This window comes from Corvus kubaryi, unplaced genomic scaffold, assembly GCF_017639235.1.
Source record: "Corvus kubaryi isolate FWS band 111438036 unplaced genomic scaffold, C.kubaryi_AGA036_p1.0 37391, whole genome shotgun sequence".
Taxonomy (NCBI): Eukaryota; Metazoa; Chordata; class Aves; order Passeriformes; family Corvidae; genus Corvus; species Corvus kubaryi.
In genome coordinates this window covers 1,740,507-1,757,111 of record NW_024581130.1, presented here as the reverse complement: position 1 = coordinate 1,757,111, position 16,605 = coordinate 1,740,507, and the positions used below count along the sequence as shown (strand labels likewise).

Here is a 16,605-nt window from a genome sequence, read left to right as displayed (position 1 = left end):
GGTCTGCATGGAATACGTACCCGTTTTCCTCTCAAAGTCATTTAGGCTTTGCACACATTTGAGGCATCAATAAGTGTAAAGGTAAAAGGATATATAAAGTGCATCTTATCACTGAGTTGGTTAAAGAAATAAAAATCAAGGATTATATGCCAAGATGGCCTGTTTCTCTCTCGTTAAATGTAACATTAGACAATGTGTATGTCACATAGGGGTGGCACCATAAGAACACCTGCCACTTTTCATATTTTTGCTTTGACATAAACTAGCATTCAAATACAAATTAAATATATTAGCAATGTTATTAAATTCATATTTATTAACAGTGTCAAAAGTGTGTAGTTTTTTTTCCTCTCAGAGATATTTTAGGGATTCTCAACCTATTCATGCAACTGATACACATTTTACATGGTCTAATAAAAAAAAAATTGTTTCTGAAGCAGCTGCTTCATTTTTCATATCTCCCTACATTTCTGATTTCACTAGTACCAAGCTATTGGCAAGAAAAATACTAAGTTTTTATACAAACTTCTGCTCTGCATTGTAAAATGTACTTGTGAGAGATAATACATTTTAGTTAACAATATTTTACCCAGTATCCTCTGCACAAAAGTATTGCTTGAACAACACATTTTCTTAGCATTCCATTCAGATCTACTGATATTTCCTTGAGTGATGTTATTGGTATCTGTTGTATTTTTCTATCCTATAAGCTTGCTCACACCTTGTTATGTAGCAGCAAGTTTTCTGCATTGTTTAAGCTCCAAACTATATTTTTTTCTAGAAAAAAACCTTTAGAATTGCTTCCTTATAAGGATTGATTATGCTTGCTGTCAATGGCAAGGAAAAAAAAAACCCACAGGTTGTACTGCTGAGCAAGCTTTAAGTGCAGCAGGTTAAAGAAGCTCTAATATCAAGCCTGAGGAACCACATGCTTAATTAAAAGTGAAATCTCATGCAATGTAATTTACTGTAAACATTGAGTTTTACTAGAGGGCATGCACAGCAATAGTTACAACTTTTAATACAAAGCCGTTTAACATGATTAGCAAAGCAGATGAAAACTTTCCTGGTCTAGTTCCTAACCAAGAAGGAAGAAGTAGTACCTAAAGCAAGCAGGAACACCAGCACTTCACAAGGAAAGGACAACTGCTGCACACAAGTACCTCAACTAGGAGAATGTGCTTCGTGGGTTTTTTTAAACATTTTATCCAAAAGTCCCAGGAGACAGAGGAATTTCATGCAAACAAGCAGAAAATGAGCCCAAAGGCATGCTACAATATAAATAGGAAGGAAAGGGAAAGCAGCAAATATAGAACTGAAGTGGTTAAAATCAAAGTACATAATCTTAAGATCAATACCAAAGGAACAATGGAAGGATGATATTTGAGTGGTCTCAACAGTTAAGCTCAGTAACTTAGGTGGCTGCACTCTATCCCTCAGGTCTGTAATTTAATGAAGTCAGCTATGAACAAACTGAGGCTTGAATTACAAACCCTTCCAATAAAGACACAGACATCCCATTTCTCTACTTGGTGAGTACAGAGCTCTTTCCTGCAAGAGCTGCAAAACATTTTTGTACGGCATTAATTCACCAGAAATATGTATCTAGCATAGGATATCTTCTTTCCATACAGGTTCCTGTTCTGAGCAGGTATCAGCCTGGCTTTTTAGCAGGAGCAGATTTAAACTGCTGACCAGTAACAATTCCATGTATCTCTCCAGTGTCTTCTACTACTGCACCTCACCTATTTTACATGTACACTCTGTGAGCAAGAAGAACCCCACAAAACCCAAACCCTGCTTTTTATTTCTGTTCTCCATTCCAAGCCCTGGGTCTCACAAAAACTTTCAGATACAATAAGATAACTTCTTCCCTTCTTTTTCCAATAAAAATCATATGAACATATGAGTTTAGATTAGCTGCCAGACCAGGTATTTCTATCATTAAGATAAACTGGAATTACAGGTGTTAAGGACAGATAGAGAAAATGAAGAAGAAGGGGGATGGAGTGGGGAGCAAATATTTTTTCAGCTTTCTGGACACTTGTTTTATAATGGAGATCAAGCAACAATGCCTAAAGAAGCTGAAGTAAACATAGGCTGAAATAGTGGAGCATGTTGGCAATGCCATTCCTCAGAGTATGGGTGAAAGAGCCAATGCACTCTGATTGTAAAGACCTTGAAGTGGTTTGGTTTTATACAACTTCAGGTTGCTGCTGACATATCATAAATACTACTGGAGATAAATAGGAGAAGAAAAACAAAAAAGCAGGGAAAACCTATTCACAAGCCACAACTCACCACAAACTGATCCTACTGAAAAAATGCAATTGAGTTTGTCTCAAAGAATTAGAATTTACAGCATGAGAAAATAGGAATTCTTTTTTTACATGCAACAACATATTCTCTTGCCTTTTAAGACTTTTTTCTTCTAAGTTGTTTATATGAGAAAAAAATTTGAGTGGGGCACATATATGTACTTCGCTCTGCTTAAATTAAAGGGATTACCTAAGATTCTTTCTTTTTTGATCTCTTCTCACAAAGAATGAACAGAAGTAATTTTTTTTCAGCCGTATCTGAAAAGTACACGGTCATTTCTGCATTTATAAAATGCATCTCAAAGTATGTCCTGCTTTTACCAGCCAGGAGCCTAATGGGAGAGAGAAGGAGGTCATGAAATAGCTGTGCTTTTCCACACAAGTCTGCAGAGACTTGATCTGGCCTCAGCATTCAGATCTCCAAGTGCACAGAGATTCACCCTTATCGGCATTTCTTGCAGACAATCAAATTTAAATCACCTTTTGTAATTACATTATGAAATACTGTAACCTATTTTCTTTCTTTCTCCCTCCCTGCCACCACACAGAGCTGCCAATATGAGCGCTTCCTTTATCAGGATTTTTACTCTTTCATAGCTATCAAATCCCTGACACTTGGCTATCCTTATGGACAGGAACTGCTCCAAGCAGTTACATTTGGAATCAAAAAGGAAAGTGTGTGCCCAGCTGCGGGGGTTCTGCCTTCAGTCACCACCACTCTTATTTACTTTGTATACACACCAGACACACCTTCACAGGGAATTTGCAGGACACTAATTCACCGTTTCAAATAAAGCCTCAAAGTTAATCTACTTCTACTCTACATCATCTGACAGGTCTCTTCCTCCTAAATAGCTAATGAATCCCATTAATGTGATGAAAATTACGGGGATGATGCGTGTACGCAGAGCTACTTGACATGAACAAGGACAACCAATAGCACCCAGAGAACATGCAGCAGCTGGGATGTGAGTAGTTTTATAATTCTCTGTTTAAGAGCCTTCACCAAAAGATTATGCAGACATATCCACTAATATATAATATAAATGTATTTTGCAGCTACAGGTGTACATTGAGCAAACACACAAAGCCAATATGGCAAGTTATTTACCAAAACACTCAAATACTAGCCCAAACACAAATTTTTGTGCTAGTATTTCAGTATATCTAACACTCAGTTATACAAAACTAATTTTATTTCAGGCCCCTACACCCAAACTTGAGTACTTAAGTCTACAAGATTCTAGATTTTTATTTAATTTTTAAATTCATTTCTAAAAAACTCAAGAGGTACTTTTCACAGGAGTGTATAGAGTGATAGGAAAAGGAGGAAGTGCCTTAAGCTGAAGGAGGGCAGGTTTAAATCAGCTGTAAGGAAGAAGTTCCCTATTGTGCAGGTGGCAAGGCACCAGAAGAGGTTGCACAGAGAAGCTGTGGACTCATTCCTGGAAGTGTTCAAAGCCAGGTTGGATGGAGCTCTGAGCAACCTGGTCTAGTGGAAGGTGTCCCTGCCCAGTACACGGGGATTTTGGAACTAGATGAGCTTTAAGGTCCCTTTCAACCCAGACCAGCCCATGATTCTATGAAATCAGGTTAGAAGATCCCAACTTTAATTCCTGCCTCAGTGATAACTTTCCTATCAAAACCAAGAAGTAATTTTTAAACAGCAAGTCGAAGTCACACTCATTTACTGAAACTGTCTCGCCTATCACCTGTTCTCCACAAAGTTGATAATCACATAAGTATTACTTTGTAAATCACTTACTAATTAGCAAAACCCCCTCCAAAAGTACCCCTGAAAACAACAAGAGAGATGAAGATTTGTTCTGTAATGGATGTGGATATTTCTAACACTTGAGTCATGATATTACCTATGAGCTGTAGACTGGATTATGAATATTCTTGTAATAAACAATATAAAATATACAGTGCATATAATTTTTGTAATTATTATATAGATTTTATATGTTATATAGCATAGTTATGTAATATAGATTTCTACTTCATACAGATTTGGGGGGGTTTCTTTGCATAAATTTATAAATAAATGCAAGCATTTAGAAGCCAAAAAATTAAAAGCATGTATCAAAACACACTAGTCAACAACAAAAGGAAAGAGTAAATAGCTCCAAAGTGGAAAGAAATCCCTTCTAAGAGCAGTAACTGAGTGAAGAAAGGACTGCTTTCTAGGAGGTCTAACATCAGGATTTGTTATCATTTAAACACGTGCTGTAATACATTTAGTGTTTTGTGCTGCGTTTCACAAGATTAAGTGATCATACAATCGTTCATCTCAACTCTTTATTGGAAATCTCACGACAAGCCTCTTTCTTGCCAAAACATTGTCCCATGGTTCATGCATAATGCTAATTCCAGCTGAATGAACAAATCTGTTTACCTAGGCATAACAGGAAAAGTGCTGTTCATCACTTAGAGGATTCCCCAAGGAACACCTTTATTTTTTTCCTGGACTTCCATCACTATTCTGAACAGTTGCAACTCTGCACCAAAAGTCTGGATTATGAAGTTCTAAGGCACTTTTGAGGCCTTTGACAGAATGGATAGAATTAGAAATTTGGTTTCCTTTACAGTCAAGGAGTTAAAAATCAAAGCACCTTATAAAAGGCACCAAGTTTTATAAGTATTAATTTAAAAGCAACTTTTCTTTTTAAACATTTCTAAATGAATACTAGCAGGTGGAAAGACTAGCAGTGCAAGTAGACTGAACACAGAGAGCTTCAAAGTACAGGTGAATGATGCACATAGTAAATGTGAAAATAATACAAGCCTCCCCATATGTGGATCTCTGCCAACTCCTAAGTTACACCAAGAAGCAGCACAGGTGGGAATAGGACTCCATTTTTCAGTTTTTCATGCCTGCAGAAAAGAAATTCTACAAATATGACACCAGGAAGTAATTAATCACTTTTAGTGTGTCTTTAGCTAATACATCTTCTAAACCAGTTTCTACCCCAAAGCACTATAGCCCTGCCTTGGCTGTACCTGTTACAGTGACAAAGAGGGATCTTTAGTTTCCAGGCTGGATACATCAATTTTTCAAGTCTAGTCTCTTGCTGTATATTACATTCTGTTTATTTATTGATTTTCATGCCAATATGTTTAAAGGCTCAGATGCACCATTAAGTTACACAGGAATGTATGAGAGCAGCCACACTGAGGTCTTTGGAAAAAGTAACATAGACAATCAGTATCAGCCAGGGAATTTGTCATCATACTTCTATGTGGACATCAATTGCAGATAAACAATAATTAAATGTCTTTCATACTCCCAGTACACGTGATACTAGGAGCTGAGCTAAGTAACTATTTTGTTTGTGAAGGAAAAGCAGGGTAAATAACATGCTATGCTCTCTGAAAGTAAAATTCAAGTTAGCATAAATCTTCTTCAGCTGAGACTTCAATTCTAACAAGATCTAAACACAAGACTCCCTTTTTCTCAGGATTGAGCCTAAACTAATGTGTTGAAAAAATAACCCACGTCAGCATGCTGTTATCAGTGCTTTATAAAAGTCAGTTCACCTACCCACTTCTAATGAAGGCAAAGTGCATTTAAACTTTGATATCAGACATTCAAGAACAATTTCCTAATCCTAATAGTTAATTTATTCAGGGTGATTTTCAGGACAGTTACCTGAAAAATGGATTCCAGACACTGCTGGAATATTTTCTTGCTATACAAAGGGACACTACAAGCATTCAGACAAAAACCCAAACAGACTGATGATTTTAGCAGCCTGTTTAGGAGACGGATCCCATGCCCAGTGAGCATGCTCATTTCCAGACTACTGCATAAAGGCCAATGACACAGCAGCTTCTCAACCCTTCTTGTGTACCAGGCTGAGACTGCTCATGTGCCAAGAATAAATTTAGTTAAAACCCAAACCATTTTACATCTACTATAGTTTGAACCACACCTTTTCATATCCAGTCTTGCTTAAATAAAAACACTAAAAAAAAAAAAAAATAATAATAATAATAGGATTTTTGTTGCTGTTTGTGTGTTTTGGGGTGTTTTTTGCTGGTGGGAGTTTTTTTTTTTACTTTTGTGTTTGGGCTTGTTTAGATTTGGGGTTTGCCTTCCTCCCAGTTGTATGAATTGTGTGCTGGATCTCTGAATCCATCTTCACACCCTCCCAACTAGACCAAAACAAAGCTCCAACAGCAATGAAGGGAACATTTAGAAGCAGCTATATGAGAAATAGCTGTGGCTGGTATTCTGGCCTTGCTTTGGATAAATTCTTCTCTTTTTTTTGAAATACAGGCATGGCACTAGAATACATCCTGTTATTTTCAGCTTTTTCTGCAATCTGAACAGACCTCCTGGTATCACTCATTTGCCAGGCTATAAACCTCTAGGTTCTTTTAACATGTTTCCTGCTAGCATTTTGGAGAACTCTTCAAAGTCAGTTTCTTTTTCAAGATATTTTTCCATCCTTTACTATTATATTTTTTAATTAAATGAATTATATTAATCAGAGCTATAAAGTGTTCTTTGAAGAGTTTTATGACCTCTTCAATCATCAAATTACGTTCTTCATTTAACAGCAAGGTTTCTCCCAATAGTTTCACATTTTTATAGTATTCTTACTGTTAAAGTGTTTGTTAAACAATGTTTGCAGCCGATGTCCTCAAAATTTCTCTCAACAAACTCATGCCTAGGCTGCATCAATTGTGCTGTGCTTTTCTAGAAAATCTTTTTCCTTCGTTTAGCTTGAGGACCTAGGATGAAGAAAAGTGCCCAAGGTTGAACATATGATTTTTTCCCTGCATCAAACTATTCATAACCCCAAACCCAAGAAGTACACGATGCAAAACTCTGTGGTACAAGAAGCAATTCCTCGGAACACTTTGCAACAGACTATTTCCCTGGGGTCTGTTTCAGAAGGCAAATCAAAACTTTTCTCCGTATCTCTAAAAGTCACCTTGAGCAGACCTCAAGCTGGATAATAGCATTCCCCTCTATTACCTGCTGCTCCTCCACTTTTCTTCAGCCCCTGCAGCCACCTGCCAATACTCCACTGAGATGCAGACTCATGTTATTTTTGTTCCTTTTTCCTACACCTGGCTCTTCATTTTTAACTCACTCAATTTTGTAAGGCACTTTCAGATACATTTGATCTGGAAAACAGTGGTATTTAAAGGGGTTTGATATTGTTGGTTTATTGAGGGTTTGGTTTTTGTGGCTTTTTAAACTGGCTTTGTTTCCTTGTTTCTTTGAGAGCTTTTTTGGGAGCGTTTTTTGGTGGGGTTTTGTTGCTAGTATTGATATTTGGTTTTCTTAGCAGGTCAAATTCCAAAACAGAATGATATTTCACATGAGGCCTCAAGTCCAGAAAAGCACACCTGTTGCCTGCCAACCGTATGGATCCACCTGTCTGAACAACTACCAAGAGAGTGCTGTTTCCATTGCTTCCTGATGCACAGGTTTTGCAATCAAAACAATCCAAGCCCCATTTCCATGACACAGTTGCCTAAAAGAGTTATTCCCCATTTGACTTTCTAATAAAAGTCATGTTAAGTGACAGACAGCAAAACATAGTATGGTGTCTTCACCTGGCTCCATTTTAAATTTTGAATTTACAGAGAATTAAGAATGAAATTTAGAAGTGAAAATATATATCTTCGAAAACAGAAGGGCTTGTGAATTCCTGAAGACAGGAAAACCACTGAATATAAAGTATTTAAAAGCATTATTCATTTTATAAGACTACATTTGGAAGTACGATTCAAGATGTAGGGAAAGCACTAAACAGAATATGTCAAAATCAGCTAAAACATTTTAAAACTTCAGATACATTCTTTTTATTTACTTGAACCATTTCCAAATGCCAAATGTTTGGCAAACTTAATGAAGTTTCAATATCCCTAAATTTGAGTTTGCCCTGGAAATCCTCACAAATTCCTCCAACTTTAAAAAACTTCTGTCTTTCATGATGAGCTTTTGAACAGGAAGAAAACTTGTACCAAGTCACTCTGGGATGAGTCAGTCACCCTATACTTCAAATGACAACTCTTTTCCTTCACCGAGGCTGAAACAACACTTATCTGACAGAGCAGCATGCACCACTCTGCCTTAGTCTGTCAGATCTGAAAGGATTACCTTCAAATATATTTTTACATTCAGAACAACTGAAATACCGTGGTTTTGTGGGCAATCAAAAGATTTCAACTTAGTTAATATCAACTTAGACTTGAGTGATGCCTATAATATAATTTCAGAATCACATACTATTACTTGTTTTTGTAAGGACTTGATAAATATTATTAAATTCAGATTTCAAAGTCACTCAGTTTCCCCAGAATACCATGGTTTTGGATGTCTTTGTCCCAGCACCCTGACACCAAGCACTTAAATGCAAAGAAGCAATTGTGCTCCCTAAAAAAAGGGCATCCAAACCCCGTGAGAATGAGGCTTCATCTTCTGTGCAATTTACTTGTAATATGAAAAATGCAGTAAAAATAAGCAAAATGGTTTTCAACTCAAGTTAGAATTGACTTCATATGACAGAAAAACACCACAGATAATATTTTACAGAGTACCAAAAAGTCTATTCCTTCCTATTTGGAGTCCTAAATTATGAAAGCAAACATCTTGGTTTAAGACAATTTAAGGGGGACGCTCTAAAATGAGTTACCTACCCTTTAGTTTATCCAACCCTTTTCCACCATTAAGGGAAAGCGAATACCAGTAGATGTAAGTGAAAAAACAATAGCTTACTAAAAGAAAAAAGAAGAAATAACAGCAGACAAAAAATAACAGTAAACTTTTAGATACAAAATCGTTAAATATTACTAGCTCCCTGGGGAAAAAGGGAAAAATGGTGGAGTGACCCTCAATTACCTCAGTCAAGGGCTAGAACTCCGCTCACTCTGCCCCCGGTTCCACTTTCTGGCCACAGGCTCTCAGGGAGAGGGCAACGGTTTTGGGCACAGATTGACATGGGATGCAACAACATTTTGGGGTACCCAGGATGGCAAACATCCCCTAAGCCCACTTCTGCTGTTCGACTGTGCCCATGGAGAATGTTATTCCCCCAAAAAGGGATCTGCTGTTTCACAGCCGCGACGGAACGCACGGTGTACTTGGCAATGAGGGTGCTGAGCAACAGCACCTCGCAAATTTAGCTGTGCTAGCGAAAGACATTATCGCCTTCAGCTGTCTTTTTTTGCCACCCTTCTGCAAGAGGTTGCTGCCCCCACAGCATAAGCCAGGGGAAGAGAGGACGCTGCTCACTTTGCCCACGCACGGGTGCAAAACCTGGAGCTGCTGCCAGCTCCCACTCATGAGCATCTCAAAACTCCAAAATCTGCGCTGCAGTGCAAGAGGTGCAGAGCCAGCTCCCCTAAGAGTTTGGGGGGTGCTGAGCTGTCCCTGTCAGTGTTACTGGTGTAGCTGTCTCTACCCTATGGATCAGCTGCCTGCTGACAACTTACAAGGGAGAAGGAAGACAAGTTTTTAGCACGTCTTCCACCCGCAGACCTTCTTCATGAAACAGTAAGTAGGAACTTTCTTTTTCTGTGAACATCCTTTAGCTAAACACTTTTTTGTAGCAGGTCATGTTGATAAAAAGGCAAGATAGAGGAATTTTAAGGCTAGTAACTTTTTAATATGCATTAGCATTTACATGAGTATTTCCTTAGCAACCTATAAAGCCTAATGAAACCAGAGCTAATCAAACCTGAATTTCATTTGTTATCCTCAAAACCCCAGCAGTCTTTCCTCTATTATATTATACTATATGATACTGTAATTATGATATAGTATACTCTACTACAACAGTCTGTACCTGATAAAAAGATATATAGATATCTATATATCTATATATCTATATATAGATATCTATATTAGAACTTTCTTTGTGAGTTTTTAATGCAAACTAAAATCTAAGTTTTCCCCATTGTTACTTATATTTTAAAGACATTCTGTCACTTTTCCTGCTCAAATAGATTTCATTAAACAGGAGCAAGGTCAGCTGCTGCATGAAATACACAGTTGAGCTTCCTCTAAAATAGTATTTATCACAAAAAGAAAACTTGAACGAAGACTTACTTACAAGATATCTTGTCAGATATGTATGTGATATTAAAGCAGCACCGTAGCATATACTTGATTAGTGACTGTTAACAAACAGATTTAGTCACTCCAATTTTGCAGGTGGTGGGTTTTTTCAATAACTTTCCTCCTGAATGATCTGTGGTACCTGCCCTGTCCACTACACACACACAAATGGTATCAACAGCAGAGCAACGGCTATGAGTTAGGTGGCTACTTATTTATTGTCCTTTACTATTCACAAATCCAGTAATGGCATGGACACATCAAAAGGGAATAAAACAGACTTTTCATAAATATTTGGGCTTTGTCTCTTTAAAAATATTTTCCTTCTCTTCCTGGAAGAACAAGCCTGTAGATTAGTTTTTAATAAGACATTGTATCTAGTTGATTGGATCCTTTCAGCAGTCAAGAGACTGTATCTGCAAGAGATTCCCCTGAAGCTCATTTTGAAATTGAAAATATTTACTATAGAATTGAAATAATATTATGGGGCTCAGAGCAAAGATTTATCTATTATCTCCAATGGATGCAATCCTAAGTAGACCTTTATTTATTTCACATCAGTCACATTGCTTTATCACTGTAAGAGATACAGAATAAACTTATTTAAAAATATCTCAGACTCTCACCCACCAACTACGCTTTCAAGAAAGCGGTTTAGTACATATATTCTTATATATCAACTAAAAAAGTATTGTTCTTGTCAGGCAAGTTTGGAACTGACTGGGTCTCAAATTCTCATTTGGAGATGGAAGGATGGGATTTTCCTACTGCTCATACAGAGAGGGGACTGAGAAATGTACCAGAAGTAACTAAAAAACTTCTAATATGCAGTGTGAAGACTCAGATCTGCTAATAGACAGGGAGAGGAAGACATAACTGCCTTTTTCCAGGCTGTGATTCCTTGGCAGCCACAGGCAGCCTCCCAGCCACTGCTGTGATCCTGCTTTCTGTCCCTGGCACTTATCTGTGAGGAGCTCCCCGAGTTTGCTAAGCCAAGATACTGACACAAAACTGTAAGTTCAGGTTTGCTTTCTGCTCACTCAGTGAACTGAAATGGTTTATTCAGGTTCAAAGAGGACAGAGTGAAAGGAGCAGAGGTTGCATTAAAGGTCAGTGTTTATTCTTAGCTTGTGCTGTTTGTGGGGTGATGGCCACATCCTAAGTAAGCAGAGACAGCGAGGGGTGGCACAGTATAGGAGGAGCCCATGACACAGCACACATGACATAATGCACCCCAACATTGCTGCTCCTCAGATACACTTTTGCTTCAGATTTCCTCTTGTTACACTGTCTTGTTTTCTTTTAAACAAAAAAAAAAAAAAAAAAGAAAGAAATTTCAGGTGCAAAAACTTCAGCAGCTCACCTTACATCAGAATATGACCTCCTAGTCTGATGCTCGTGGCACAGCTCAATAGATTTTTAAATAGCATGTAGGTAAGTGTAAGTAGATGGTCCAAGAGGTTCCTATTAGCATATCTTGGGTTGGTTTTGTTTTGTTTGGTTTTTTTTTCCTCTTATTGTAAATGCCCTTTGCTTCCAGAATTGGTTGAAATTTTGCTAGGCATGGAAGAACACACACGTAAAACATATTAGTTAAAACCATAGATGTCATCTCCCCACAGACTTCAGGGATGTTGTATTCAACACAACTCCCTACAGAGAGATTACAAATAAGTTCACATATATTGCATTTATGATCTATCCACACATAGCAAGTTTCCTCTACATCCAGTACTAAAAGGATTACTCCTCTGCAGGAAAAATTATTTTAAAAACCCAGAAAAGGCTGTGCTGCTTTTGACTCCTACCATGACTTCTGTTTGCAGACACTCAGGTTTACCACATGGTATCCCAAACAGAAATCCCTAAAGGATGAAAACAAAATGCATTTGGGCCACACCCATAACAGCACATACATCTGTGCTCTCCAGCCCCATGCAGCCTCTCTCATGCCCACTGCACTAAGGCCCCTGGTCCCCAGGCACAGAAGCAACAGCCACTCTGGCCCCAGGACAGCCCCAGACTATTACAACCCCCAGAATTCCTCAGGCACCTCTGGAAAAGCATCCAGTGATTTGGGTTGGAAAGGACCTTAAAGCTCATCTAGTCCCAACCCCACTGTGCCATGGACAGGGGCACCCTTCCACTAGACCAGGCTACCCTGAGCTGCATCCAGCCTGCCCTTGAACACCTCCAGGGATGAGGCCTGGACCAAAATCATGCCATAGATCATCCTAACAGTTAATAAAGTGACCAAATCAAAGACCAGTTCTCAAACTATACTTAAACCATATTTTTTGCTAATAAAGACATATCCTTGGTGCCTGCATACTAACAGCAAATTCGATTTTGGCAAGCTTTAAGTTTGGGGGTTTTTTTCTCCTCCTGCTCCTCCTCTTAAAATTTAAGAATGCTTTTCCACATTTTGGCCCTCTTCAAGGCCTCACATTAAAAGGCAGAGGTATCTCAGATACATAGAACTAAAGAGTACCCAGTTAAGTTCCCTCCATATTTATTTAATTCATTCCAAGTGAGTATGATTCAGGGAGGGCAGGGAAAACAATAGGACTGAATCTGGTCCTTTTATATGCAGCATGATGAAAGCTTTTATGGTACACAGGAGTGAAAAGCAGTGATGTCTCACCAAAACACTGCAAGCTCCTACAGCTCTCAACAGTAAATTCAAGAGCTGATGCACGGGGTGAATTCTATTGCCAACAATTAAAAGCACACCAATAGCTACTTTCAAGTAGGTACTTTGAAGTAACACACTTGGGCCTCTCAACAACTGTTGGCTTTGCTTTCCTGCTAGACACAGCCATAACTCCCATGCTTGTAAGAGATCTGATCTATGGAAATCTTAGAGCCTACTTTGCTGAAAACAGAGATCTATAGAAAACTACCACTTGAGAAGGTGGTTGCACTACAGACAATCATAGAGGAGAAACCAAGAGTTCCAAATGGAATTAAACTCAAGTATCAAGTATGATACTAAAATAAGTACACAAAAAATCATCAGTGAGCTACATGCAGGGAGAAAACCAGTAGGAATTTTTAATCTTAAATATTTACCTTCCCATTGTTCATTATCTTTGAGAAACTCCCCGTTCTTAAACAAGTTTGACATTTCTCTTTTGATACCATCAACATACTCTAGAAATTATTAATAGACTGTTTAGAAAAATAATTTAAAATAGTGAGGAAAAACCAGGAGAGGATTAAGACTGTCGATTTGAGTACCAGGTGTCCTACAAAAAGGTATTATTTTCTTGCTGGACATGTCCAGGGGCGGCTCAGTGCTAAAAACTCAACCCTCCCCCCACCTCCTCCTAACATTACTCAGCCCAACATCTTTTCCCTCATCAGGCTTATCCTTATCACCATCAATAATAATTTTCTGCACAGCAGAAGTATCACTAGGCTTGTAATCACTGCCAGGCTCCTCTGGCAGAAAAATCACTCTCTGACTCTAACAGCTTTAGAGAGGCTGTGACAAGCATGGCAGTGATATGTTGACAACCATTTTGAAATGTAAAGAGCTTGTTATGGACATACACTAAAAGAAAAATCCATTTACTTTTCTGCTTTAAAAACATTTATTTTTAAAGAAATATTATTCATAGTTAAGTCGGTAAGAAAAAGAAGTCTTTCCATCTGTAGCAAAGGAAAGCAGTTACAAAAAATGATGGAGTAGGTTTGTAGAGTATGGTAGAAAAATATGTCTAGAACTAAATGGTTTTTTTTAGTGAGTAATACTGACTTTGTGGTGGGGAGGGAAGTGCACAATGTCATTTTAATGAAAAACTATTTGTTTGAGCAGGCTGACTGAAGTAGGGGATGGCTTGCTAACTCTACAACAAAAGAATATTCCGTTGACCAGAATTTCGGCTACTGCACTGAGGGGTCCAGGCATTGCCTGGGTACAGGAGCCAATATGGATTCAGAGGAAGGAACTGAGGAGCATCATAGGCAACGACAGTCACTGTTTCCTTGCATATTTCAGATGGAAGAGGCTAAATAAAGATGATTTCTATCGCAGAGTTGAGATATGTGCCACTACAACATTTTCAGAGTTTGGGAAGAAACACACATCAGGCTATGAATCCTTTATGTCCCCTCAAATTTTGGCTAAAAAAAAATTTAAAAATCTGTCTTATTTCTTCCAAATGAAGTAAGAGAAAATAAAAAAAGCTATGCTGAGGCATAAAATCAAGCTCTGCCCCGTATGTTGGACATTTGTCAATACCAACCCTAAGCCCATACCATCAAAGCCCTTCAGTAGCACCTCTGGTAATTATTAGTGATTTACCACAGTAGGCAGGTCTTTGTTGAGCACAGAAAAGTGTAACGAGGTTTTGGAGAATAATCACTGGGGTAGTTATGGGCTTAGGCAGTGCAAAAACTGTGTAAAAGCTGGGGAAGAGTCAAGTATGAAGGGTCCATCAGAGGTATAACTACTAAACAATTCATCTGCATAGCCAAATACAAGAGAAGAAAGTATCTCTCTGTTTATATATATTCTGAATAGAAGAAAATCTAATTTTCTTGCAAAATATTAAGACAAACAGATTTCCAAATTCTCCAAACATACCCAACCTATACAACAACCTTACCTAAAGATGACCTAAAGATTCTTTTAAAAAAGCTACAAACTGTTCTTAGATTCTGTTTTCTTTCATTTCAAAGATAATTTTTTTTTTTCCTTTTCTCTCTTTCTTCTCACTTCTTAAATTTTTGGTATCCCAGTGGAAATAGCATTGAACATCCAGAAACTCATTATACCACAATTAAAAAACAGTTTCATTACCTATTTCTCACCATATGCTCAAGTAATTACAATCAGTGTTAAAATATTGTAATTATAGCTTGCAAAAAATTAACTGTATGACAGACACTTCTTTGCCTCATATTTTAGTAATGCTAGTTATTAATTATTTGCACTTCTGCAATGCCTAAAGGCCATTTCAGTAGGAAAATACATGTAGTAAAAAGACAGACCATGAGGGATCTCTTTTAAAAACTGGGCTGTATTTTTCTTAAATCCACCTCATCTAAGATCAGAGATATCAAGCTATACAATTACCATAAAGCATTAGTAAAGAATAAAGTTAGATTCTTATATTTTCATGTTTTGCCACATTTAGTTTGAATTAATTCTCAATTCTCTGACTTTAATACATGAAACATTAGAAGGACTTAGACCCCTAAGGCTACTTAAACCGCTACATTTCTCTCCTGGCCCTTAACTCTGTTGGGACCTTTTTCTCAAATTAAAGCAAAAATGTCCCTCTTCTGTATACATTTCCTCATTTTTTATTTTGCTTCTTTAAATTCATGTTATATTTTTTAGAGCTATAATAAATGGGGGGGGGGGGCGGGGGAATTCCCCAATGTGTACCACTTTAGAGTCTCAAGAAACTACACACATATATGTAGCACTGCACTATGCCATATGAACAAAAGCCTAGCCCCAATGAAGTTCTAAAATGTGTAACTGTTTTACTTTTTCCATAAATAAATGGAATTACCCTTCACAGACTCGCTAGCAGAATCAAGAACTCACTTATCCTTTTGCACTCAAATTATAAATTAATTGTAAAAAAACCTTTAATGAAGATAAAGCATCAGTGACCATTGTAAACTATATGTTTCTTTCTAATTGTCAGACTCTGCAGAGAAATCCTTATGACATCTAAATGCAGGTTTCAGCATCTTTGTTTCATACAGATGTATTAAGTGGTAAGTTGTCATGGTGGATGACATGCTTTTAGCAGCAACACAGCACAAAATTATGTCTTCAGAGTTTGATTTTTAGCATAGACAAATTGTTCCAGAGAATGAAATCTCCTTCCTTCTAATGTTTGACAGTATTTCTAATATTTATCTACAGTATCTGCTTTTTTACCCCCATAAGTGGGTTAGAAGGGAGCGATGGTTGTTATTGTTTTAGTCTTAAATAACAAATGTCTAGGAAGACATTCCTTTTAAATATTTTCTGATATACCAATTTTTTCTGAATCATTTAGTGAAATTTTCTTAACACAAATGCATAAGAAGGTAATAGCAAAAGTTACCATAACACCTCTGCATGGACCCAATGAAATTTCTCTACACTGCAAAAAATGAAGTAGCATTTTCTAATCTGCTTAGTCTTTAAAATTGTTTCCTATGCGTTGACCACACATTGGCATATTCTTGCACACTCTT

The 16,605-nt window shown here is 37.5% G+C and overlaps 1 protein-coding gene and 1 long non-coding RNA gene across 2 annotated transcripts in view; one reads left to right on the top strand and one right to left on the bottom strand.

Moving 5' to 3' along the window:
* ROBO2 (roundabout guidance receptor 2) overlaps positions 1 to 16,605 on the bottom strand; it is a 1,044,190-nt gene that overhangs the window by 940,075 nt on the left and 87,510 nt on the right. The window lies entirely within an intron of this gene.
* The window catches only part of LOC121669360, a 28,190-nt gene continuing 21,117 nt past the window's right edge, over positions 9,533 to 16,605 (top strand). Inside the window, exon 1 of the long non-coding RNA XR_006017739.1 lies at positions 9,533 to 9,834. This is a non-coding gene — a long non-coding RNA (uncharacterized LOC121669360). The remainder of the gene's footprint in view (positions 9,835 to 16,605) is intronic.